Consider the following 11,620-nt stretch of genomic DNA (forward strand, 5'->3'; position numbering starts at 1 on the left):
TAGGAGCAGTGTCCAAAAATGTGTTTTAAAAATCGGCCTGAAGGTGGCGCTAGAAGAGAGCCATGTGAGAAATGAGGGGTGGGGTCTCGGCGTTGCCTTGGCGGAGGAATAGGTACCGGCCCCGGCTCTCCCGGACGCTCCTAGCCCGAGTTACGGCATTTTTTGTGAGCTGCAGTGGAGGGGGTCCTCCACTGGGGGCGCCACCACTTTTGCATCCGTTCTGGAGCACCAGGAGTGGGTGGTCCCCAGGAATTCCCCGTGAGCAGCCCCGTTGGGGTGGTCATTTGGTCATTTTTGCACATTTGGTCATTTTTTACACCTGGGGGTCCCCCAGGGACCTGGGGGTCCCTGAAGCTCCGGGGGTCCTTGGAGGTTGTAGTTTGGCAGGTAAGGAGTGTGTGTGTCACTGTTACCTAAAGAAAGACAAAGCTGATATATATACATATTATATCTTCAGACATATTAGAACAGAATATAATAGATCTTTAATTGTCATTGTCACGACTAGTACAATGACAAACGATCAGTGCATCACTAAAATCATTCAATAGCTAAAACAATACAACAAAACATACACAGATCATACTTCCTGTCATTATACAACACCTATTGCAACATGCAAAGCACAGGCAAACATGTAAAGTGATGGGTATTTTTCCATAAGAGCAGAATAAAAGGCTAAATGCAAATATCACAGTGTCCACCAAATGGACCCTTACATTTGTGTAACTAAAACAATATAAGCACTGATATTCAGGATCTGTTTCCCTTCAGGGCTTTATAAAAAATAATAGATACAAAATAGCACAGGGTAGATAATATGATAAATAACATACAGAGATGACGGACAAAAAATGGCCAAACCCTTAAACCACACGTAAGCACTATGTCCTCTAATCATAAAACATCCATTTGGGGGGAAGGGGGGAAATTGACATATTTGACATAAATGTAAGGTGCTGTAAAGTAACCAGTTGAATTAGTAGGGGAAATAAACGTTAATGTGTTTAATGGTGAAACTTGATATGAGCCTGAGTTGCTAACCCAAATTACATGGTACCATGCAGGCAACTGGGATGTGTTTTAAAGTTGTCTGATTGTATTGACGTTGTTGACATGAAAACAGTTTGAAACTCTACACATCATTTCTTATTTGTGTTGGTTTATAATAGCATAATTTGTATTTATTTTTTTCATTACAGTTTTATGGGCTAAATATTATTGCTGGGTAGAGGGGGTACTTGGATTCAATTTAAATCCATAAAAAATGCTTTTATCCAGCAAATGAGAATGAGAATAAGAGAGAGAGAGAGAGAGAGAGAGAGAGAGAGAGAGAGAGAGAGAGAGCGAGAGAGAGAGAGAGCTTTGTTGTTGTTTTTAGGCTCACTATTACTACTTAATTCAATGTTGGTGGATGGATGTTTATATATATTTTTTGAGTCTTCCAAATATGCACAGATGTACAGTAATCAGGTTGGGACAAGTCATTTAGAAGTTTTATGAAAACTTTATTAACATTCTGCAATCATACATTCATTTTGTAAACAATTATTATACACAGGAACCTTTTAGAGTATGTGAACCTTGAATGTGTATTCACATCATATAGCATTTCTAGTGAATCAAATCACTAAGTATTAGCCTCTCGTATCAGTGAATTATAAGAAATTGGCTGAGCAATACATACATTTTACACCCACATATTGACAAAACTACAAAGGAACAAAACAGTTGTGTCCTGGTTTCACAGATTGATGTGAGGGGAGGTACATCCCAGATCCCAAAAAACGTGAAAAGTAAAACAACTAAAATGTATTTTGTATTCAGACATTGTTATATTTTATGTGTTTGGTGATGCAAATAGTTTCCTATCAGTGTTGTTGTTACATCTAACTGTGGTGTTCTAGTGTGACACTGACCTTCCCAGGTAACACCTTCAGAGGGAGATGCCCATAAGTAGAAATGAATGGAAATAGTCTCCTAGTGAAAGTGTGTGCAAAGGTGAGTATGTGCATGTTAGAGTCAGGATCAGAGAATGATATCTCTCCTCTGTTCCAGTCCAGATGGACTCTGATCTTTGAAGGCTTCTGGATCACAGAGATATCAATCCCTGGCCCTGTTGAGGAGCTTGCTGTGTATCTACCGTTAACAAAGCCTAAACACCACATCATACTATTGTCTCCCTTTCTCTGGAAAGACAACACACCCAACTCCCAGAAGTTATTGTTTCCCACCTCAACATCCCAACTGTGAATCCCCGAGTTAAATCCCTCTGAACCTAATATATTGTGTGGATATTCCAACCTCTCTGAGTTATCGTGAAGCTCTACACGCTCTCCATCAGATAACATACTGGTCAGATCATGAGACAAGTTGAGATCTGTATTGGAGGTGTTGGGGTCCAGGATCACAGGAGTGTAGGCGACAATGTCCTTCATCTTGTCCCAGACCTTGAAGGTCAGATTGCCAAGGTGTTTGGCCATGTCTATCATTGCTAATGAGACTGGCTGTGCATTACCTAGTGTGAGCTGGACTCTTTTCACTGTGGTCTTATAGTTCTGCAGGAATAAAATGTCATCTGCCTCAACATCTTTCATGGTTTTGGCAAGAGTCTCCATCTCTCTGCTCAATCCCTCAATCTTATCCATCATCATCTGACTCTTCTGCCTCTCTTCCTCCCTCAGGGCAGAGATCCTGTCGTCCTCTTCCTGAGAAAGGAACTGGTGAATGTTCTCAAACTGTTTCTTAATCTGTGTCTCTGTGTGCAAGGCCTGGACCTTAATCATTTCTGCAGCTCCTATATAGTTTGCTTTCAAGGAATGTAAATCCTCCAGTTTATCCTGTAAAGGCTTCTGTGATTTCTGGATGCCCTCTTTGCAACATTTTGCAGATTCGTAGATGGGTCTGAACCTGTGTCCAGTGTGTTTTTCAGAATCACAACACACAAGACATATGCCAGCTGTGCATCGTCCAGACAGAACAGCTTGAGTTTCCATGCAGAGTGCAGAGAAGCTGCTCGGACCTCGCTGACAAAGATCTGTGACTTCTCTCCTCTAAGAAGTGCTCACACAGGTTCTTCAATGCCAAGTTGATAGGCGGTTCATCCTGGGAGCAGTTTGTTTTGCAAACAGGGCATCCCTTGTTCCACGTTGGTTTTCCTGTCCACCATTGCTGCAGACAGGCTTTACAGAAGCTGTGGCTACACGGCAGGATAACTGGATGTTTAAAGATGTCACGGCACACTGGACAGGTGAGCTCCTCTTCCTGTCGGGTCAAACAGGAAGCGACTCTGTCAGCTAGCATCACTCCCTCCTCTGGAACGTTCACTGAGGCTGACATGGTTGTGAATCACCAGTGTTGCAACTTTACAGCAGGAGATCTAGTAAAGGAAACAGCAGTGTTAGCATTATGAGTAGATATAGGTGTAGTAGGCCTATTAATAGTTGCTGCAATATAAATATGTCTTTATACTATGACACATTTACAGAAGTGCACTTCTTTGAAATATAAGTAATTCACTAAAATATAGTAGTTAACTAAAATTTCAAGTCAAGACAAACACACATTCTGAAAACAAACTGCATACCTGATTACTTCACCAAGTCCAGAAGAGAGAAGTTCAACTCTCAACAACAACACAGATTAAAGTGGTACCAGACTAAACTGAGGCCTGTTAAATACACTAGGGTGTGTGTGATGGTCCAATCACAGTGGTGTATGGCATACAAACAATAGACAGAAACTGGACAACTATTGTTAAACAGCCCCCACTTAAGCCTTCACATCCCTGCAAGTTGTATCAAGTACAAAATAGTTAAGGGGGGAAAAGAAAGACAAATCTAATACATACATATTACATCTTCATACATATTAGAACAGAATCGAATAGATCTTTATTGTCATTGTCACAAGTACAACACAATTAAAAGTGCCAAACGACCAGTGCATCGCTAAAATCACTCAAAAATAGCTAAAACAATACAACAAAACATACACATAACCATACTTCCCATCATTGCACAACACCTATTGCACTTAACATGCACAGCACAGATATTTTTCCCATGCAATTAAGACGAGAATAAATAGTTTCCCCAAAATGATTAATGATAACTCCAACACAAGAAAGGAGACCACACCAGTGTAATGTCTGTTTTCTCTTAGTTGTATTAAATCAATGAGCTTTCAAAATAGTTATGTCCAGTGGTACAATAATAATGTTTCTCTCTTTTTTTTCTGAATGCAATGTAAATTCATTTTACAAATAGTACAGTATAGGCACAGAATGGTTATACATAAGTCAAATCCTGATTGGACAGTTACAGTATAACAATGGACCATGAGATGGTCTCGTCTCGTGAAGAAGCCAAGGACGAGCTATGTTTTGGCTTCTCCTTTATCCCATGCATGTCCTGGGACATTATGGCCTAAAAGCTGGTCATCCCCTTTGCACGGACCTGCAGTCGGCACATTCTCAGCACAATGTGTAAGTCATATGTTCCAAAACAGAAGGTTTCGTATGAAACCCTTTTTATTTAACTCTGAGAGTGTTGTCTAAATATTATATCATCTAGACATTAAAATTGTATTTTATTTGATCAATCAGTCAGTAAATTGAGACTTTAAAGCATACTTATTTATATGCGTGTCGTACAGGCCTATATCATCAGGATTCTGACCTGATGAAGATCCTGTGAGATTGAAACATTGTTGCATTAAACACCAAAAATCCTTTTCCTGAAACTGATGTGCAGGCTCTACCGCCTTTCAGGGATGAGACTTTGCCATTGATTGGTCTACAGCTTTACTATTCACATGTAATTCAGTCAGTCAAGTAACTGCATAATGATGACGGTTCATTGTCATTAAAGTGAGTCAAGCCCATAATGATGACTCACTGGTGATTGTTTGGTCTATTGTTTTACCATTGTGTTGAAATTCCATCTGTAAGTGAGAACGCATTCACAATAGAAGGGCATCATCATAGTAGAATTACTCTGCCAGTCATAGAAAATATGCAAATGACAAAAACTGTAGTGTAGCGACTAGCTACAGACTTTATACTGTATGTAATGGAATAATGTAGTGTAGCTATGGACTTTTAAACTGTAGTGTATGGACATAATACTGTAATATATTAATGAAATGTAGAAATTGACTGTAAACTGTAATATAATTGTAGCGTAGTTTGACTACTTTATACTGTAATAGAATAATGTAGAGTAGCAATGGACTTTAAACTGTATAGTATAGTGTTTATTATTAGGTGTTGAACCAATAACTGTAATGTCACCAGCACAGCATGTCTATCTTGACATACAAACATGTTTAAATACAACCTAAATTAGTTTCAGTTGATATAAATATAAATGTAGGTATTGGACCAATACCTTATATACTTACTGTTTGTTTAGACTTACTGTTTTCCTTTTTTTTTTGTTCTTTCATTTTATATTTACATATCTACTGCATAGTACTGTGTTCTATTCGTCTGTCATTCAATGTTATATGAGATACTTAATTGGTTTCCTGTGGAAATAATCTTAGTCTTTTCTAGGATCTCCTTTTAGTAGACCTTGTACCAGTGAACTGTACCGTCATGAAACTGTACCTTTTCCTATGCAAACTTCTAATAAAGTCTTCAAATAATCAATCAAAGACCATTACTGACACTGAACACTAAAACAGCTGTTTTAGACAGTGTCATTTGTATACAGTTTGGAAGATGCACATGTGATATGACCACCAGCATTATTAAAGAAAAGAAAGGGGTAACTGTAACTACTATACATTTTCCGGTCATGTTTGCCACACAGACACATTTGACACATTGGCAGTTGGTTCATTACAAATAGTATGCAGTTGTTGGGGATAATAATACAAGGGACAGACACACTTTACACAAATCCTTACTCTGTACATTAGTATCTCTCTTAAATCTGTTTATGAACTCACTTTTCAAAGTGTTTTAATACTACTATCATGTATGATATAATATCATGTCTCTGTTACCTACCTGTCTTTGTAGGCCTATGGTTAGAAACTAGCAATAGCTCTGATCCTGTCAATGACATGATGATGTACAGTAAAAACACTACAAGGTTTTATTTTGCTGCATTGTTACATGATAAATGCAACGGTTTCATCTCTACATGACTTTTTGACCTGCACTTTTTTATAGGGATGCACCGATATAGAAATGATGAATCATAAAGGTGAAAAACCCTTTAGCTGTGAAATTTGTGGCAACAGCTTTTGTCAAAAACGTGGTCTGATGCGGCACATGAAGGTTCATGCAAGGGAATAGCCCTTTAGCTGTACTGTGTGTGGCAGCCACTTTAGTCATTTTACAACTTTGAAGAACCACATGAGAATTCATGCATGGGAAGTCCCTTTAAATGCACATGCAGATTATTATTATTTTCAATAAGGATATGCATTTATCAGAGGTGGTCAGCTTTAATGAAGAGATAGGCCATTCATTCAGGAAGTTGAGAATGTGTGAAATTGCTATCTGACCTTTATGTGAGAACTGCCAGAAATAATGTTTTAATTTGTGTGAACTGGTACTGATGTATTTGAAGGATGTGTAAGGGATACAATATTGATATTTACATTACACATATGTATTAATTACGGTAATGTACAAGTTAATCCTGCAAAGGCCAAATATGTTGTTGGAAAAAACATGCAATGGCCAATATCACCTTGTCTGTCTTCCCTTCACATAATAGGGGCCTACTGTGTTCATGTAGGAGATAACATTTGTTTTATATTATGTTGAACATTTTCTTTAGTTGTGATGTAACTACACTGAAGTGCCAAACGATCAGTGCATCACTAAAATCATTCAATAGCTAAAATAATACAACAAAACATACACAGATCATACTTCCCGTCATTATACAACACCTATTGCAACATGCAAAGCACAGGCAAACATGTAAAGTGATGGGTATTTTTCCGTAAGAGCAGAATAAAAGGCTAAATGCAAATATCACAGTGTCCACCAAATGGACCCTTACATTTTTGTAACTAAAACAATATAAGCACTGATATTCAGGATCTGTTTCCCTTCAGGGCTTTATAAAAAATAATAGATACAAAATAGCACGGGGTAGATAATATGATAAATAACATACAGAGATGACGGACAAAAAATGGCCAAACCCTTAAACCACACGTAAGCACTATGTCCTCTAATCATAAAACATCCATTTGGGGGGAAGGGGGGAAATTGACATATTTGACATAAATGTAAGGTGCTGTAAAGTAACCAGTTGAATTAGTAGGGGAAATAAACATGTGTTTAATGGTGAAACTTGATATGAGCCTGAGTTGCTAACCCAAATTACATGGTACCATGCAGGCAACTGGGATGTGTTTTAAAGTTGTCTGATTGTATTGACGTTGTTGACATGAAAACAGTTTGAAACTCTACACATCATTTCTTATTTGTGTGGGTTTATAATAGCATAATTTTCATTACAGTTTTATGGGCTAAATATTATTGCTGGGTAGAGGGGGTACTTGGATTCAATTTAAATCCATAAAAAATGCTTTTATCCAGCAAATGAGAATGAGAATAAGAGAGAGAGAGAGAGAGAGAGAGAGAGAGAGAGAGCTTTGTTGTTGTTTTTAGGCTCACTATTACTACTTAATTCAATGTTGGTGGATGGATGTTTATATATATATATTTTTTTAAATGAGTCTTCCAAATATGCACAGATGTACAGTAATCAGGTTGGGACAAGTCATTTAGAAGTTTTATGAAAACTTTATTAACATTCTGCAATCATACATTCATTTTGTAAACTATTATACACAGGAACCTTTTAGAGCATGTGAACCTTGAATGTGTATTCACATCATATAGCATTTCTAGTGAATCAAATCACTAAGTATTAGCCTCTCGTATCAGTGAATTATAAGAAATTGGCTGAGCAATACATACATTTTACACCCACATATTGACAAAACTACAAAGGAACAGAATATGTCCAGTTGTGTCCTGGTTTCACAGATTGATGTGAGGGGAGGTACATCCCAGATCCCAAAAAACGTGAAAAGTAAAACAACTAAAATGAATTTTGTATTCAGATATTGTTATATTTTATGTGTTTGGTGATGCAAATAGTTACCTATCAGTGTTGTTGTCACATCTAACTGTGGTGTTCTAGTGTGACACTGACCTTCCCAGGTAACACCTTCAGAGGGAGATGCCCATAAGTAGAAATGAATGGAAATAGTCTCCTAGTGAAAGTGTGTGCAAAGGTGAGTATGTGCGTGTTAGAGTCAGGATCAGAGAATGATATCCCTCCTCTGTTCCAGTCCAGATGGACTCTGATCTTTGAAGGCTTCTGGATCACAGAGATATCAATCCCTGGCCCTGTTGAGGAGCTTGCTGTGTATCTACCGTTAACAAAGCCTAAACACCACATCATACTATTGTCTCCCTTTCTCTGGAAAGACAACACACCCAACTCCCAGAAGTTATTGTTTCCCACCTCAACATCCCAACTGTGAATCCCAGAGTTAAATCCCTCTGAACCTAATATATTGTGTGGATATTCCAACCTCTCTGAGTTATCGTGAAGCTCTACACGCTCTCCATCAGATAACACACTGGTCAGATCATGAGACAAGTTGAGATCTGTATTGGAGGTGTTGGGGTCCAGGATCACAGGAGTGTAGGCGACAATGTCCTTCATCTTGTCCCAGACCTTGAAGGTCAGATTGCCAAGGTGTTTGGCCACGTCTATCATTGCTAATGAGACTGGCTGTGCATTACGTAGTGTGAGCTGGACTCTTTTCACTGTGGTCTTATAGTTCTGCAGGAATAAAATGTCATCTGCCTCAACATCTTTCATGGTTTTGGCAAGAGTCTCCATCTCTCTGCTCAATCCCTCAATCTTATCCATCATCATCTGACTCTTCTGCCTCTCTTCCTCCCTCAGGGCAGAGATCCTGTCGTCCTCTTCCTGAGAAAGGAACTGGCGAATGTTCTCAAACTGTTTCTTAATCTGTGTCTCTGTGTGCAAGGCCTGGACCTTAATGCATTCTGCAGCTCCTATATAGTTTGCTTTCAAGGAATGTAAATCCTCCAGTTTATCCTGCAAAGGCTTCTGTGATTTCTGGATGCCCTCTTTGCAACATTTTGCAGATTCGTAGATGGGTCTGAACATGTGTCCAGAGTGTTTTTCAGAATCACAACAGACAAGACATGCCAGCTGTGCATCGTCCAGACAGAACAGCTTGAGTTTCCCAATAAGGATAGGTACTTATCCAAGGTGGTCAGCTTAATGAAGGGATAGGCCTTTCATTCAGCAAGTTAAGAAATGGTGAAATTGCTATCTGACCTTTATGTGAGAAATGACAGAAATAATGTTTTAATTTGTGTGAATTGGTACTGATGTATTTGAAGGATGTGTAAGGGATAACATGTTGATGTTTACACTGTACATGTATGTATTAATTCATGTACAAGTTAACCCTGTAAAGGCCAAATATATGGATGAACATGCAATGGCCAATATCACCCTCCCTGGCTGGCTTCCCTTCACATAATAGGGGCCAATTGGGTGCATACTGTGTTCATGTAGGAGATAACATTTGTTTTATATTTTGTTGAACATTTTCTTTAGTTGTGATGTAACTACACTGAACTGATTGTTCACATCTTATTATGAACTAATAAAGTTGTGTTGGTGCTCATTGGCCTGATGGTTTGTTTTCATAACATCTGGATAGAAAGTTATCAGACACTATGTTCACTATGTTATCAATAAGGATAATGGCATCTATCAGAAGAAGCTACGCTTAATAGAGAAATAGGCCATTCATTGCGACCGTCAGGTCGCAGTTACTACCAAAACCTCCACTGGCTGTCTGTCAGTCAGTCAGTCAGTCTGTCTGTCTGTCCGTCATGTCACACTTTTCCCCAACTCATATCTCTGCCACCGTTGCCCCATGCCAAACTTTGCACACACACACTCCTTGCCTGCCAATCCACAACCTCTACCCCTCCAGGGACCCCCGGAGCTCCAGGGACCCCCAGGGACCCCCTTCTGCAGCACATAAAATGCCGTAACTCGGGCTAGGAGCGACCGGGAGAGCCGGGGCCGGTACCCAAGTGTCTGCCTCGGCGGCACCAAGAGAGCCATCAACATGAATCTGTCCCATATAGCGCCACCATCAGGCCTATTTTTTCAAACACATTTTTGGACACTGCTCCTACAGATTTTGCCCTAAAATCACACAAATCTGTACACAGTATGTCTACACTCATGTCATCAACATGGATCTTTCCCATATAGCCCCACCTTCTGGCAGATTTTTTCAAACACATTTTTGGACACATTTTGCACGCTGCGACCTGACGGTCGCTTATCTCCCGATTAGGGAGTTTTACTGGTTTAGGAAGGTATGTGATTGCCATTTGACCAAATTGCCATTTGACCATTATGTGAGAACTGCCTAATGCGTGTATGCATAGCAATCTATACGGTGGTCTGTGCTCATATACATGTTTAACTATGTAAAAGCTAAACCTATGGATGAAAGGTGTAACCTTTCAGATGTTGTGGCAGAATGCTAAGTATTTTCCAGTGTAAAGAATTTGAATACAAATGAATCCTAATCCTATGTTCCACACCATTCACACAATAATGTTGGGGGGCTTTATGCTCACTCCTTATCATACTAAAGGGAATACATGCTAATTAGTTGGTCCATCCATTCTGCAACAGAGCGGCACACCCTAACCCATTCTCACCTATCCATTAACAAAGGGACAAGCATCCTAGATGAAACATTCACAACATGTGTCTTCTAACGGATTAGATAAAGATAGAGTTGTACACCCTACAACCAGAACGTTTGTGTAAACTGACACTGATTCAAAGGGGAGTAAGGGATATGTTTCACTAAAATAAGTGCAACATAGCTCTATAGGGGGAGAACGGGGTAAGATGAACCGCTGGGTAAGATGAACCACCCCCTTTATCTTTAAAACTATACACATGAGTTGTCATTTGACCTTAAAATAAGAACACAAACATCATTTCCACCTGGCTGTGGAGTTTACAGACACCTGGGCAAAGTGGAAAGCATATTTCTAAAAAGTGTTTTTTGCTGGTCGAAGTACATTTTTGACTTTTATGGTATAATGATTTTTATGTTAAAGCAAATGTACCCAGGTCTAAACTTATATAGCATGCATGTTGGTGATAGCCCAATCTATAAAACTATGTGAATCATTTAGCTAAAGATGAGTCTTAAGCATCAAGCTAGCCAGGTTTTGTCAAAATGGTGGCTTTGGGGCAAGATGAACCACATACCTTGGGGTAAGTTGAACTATGTGAATCACCATTCCTATTTTTTCATTAGGTCTTTGCTACTTAAATTATGCTGAATCATCTTTAATTTTGATGAATACACTAATTTAAGATACATTTTTAATATTATATTAATAATTGCAAATATTAAAAGGTTCTGAATATTCTGAATATAATTGGTTATAATAAAAAATATGTACAGTTTAAATAACCGTAAGAAATGAAATAAGACTATTTGCAAAAGGGAAATGTGTTATTAAAATATTTCTGATAAGTAAATACAT

Source organism: Nannobrachium achirus, assembly GCF_963921795.1.
Source record: "Nannobrachium achirus genome assembly, chromosome: 3".
Classification (NCBI taxonomy): domain Eukaryota; kingdom Metazoa; phylum Chordata; class Actinopteri; order Myctophiformes; family Myctophidae; genus Nannobrachium; species Nannobrachium achirus.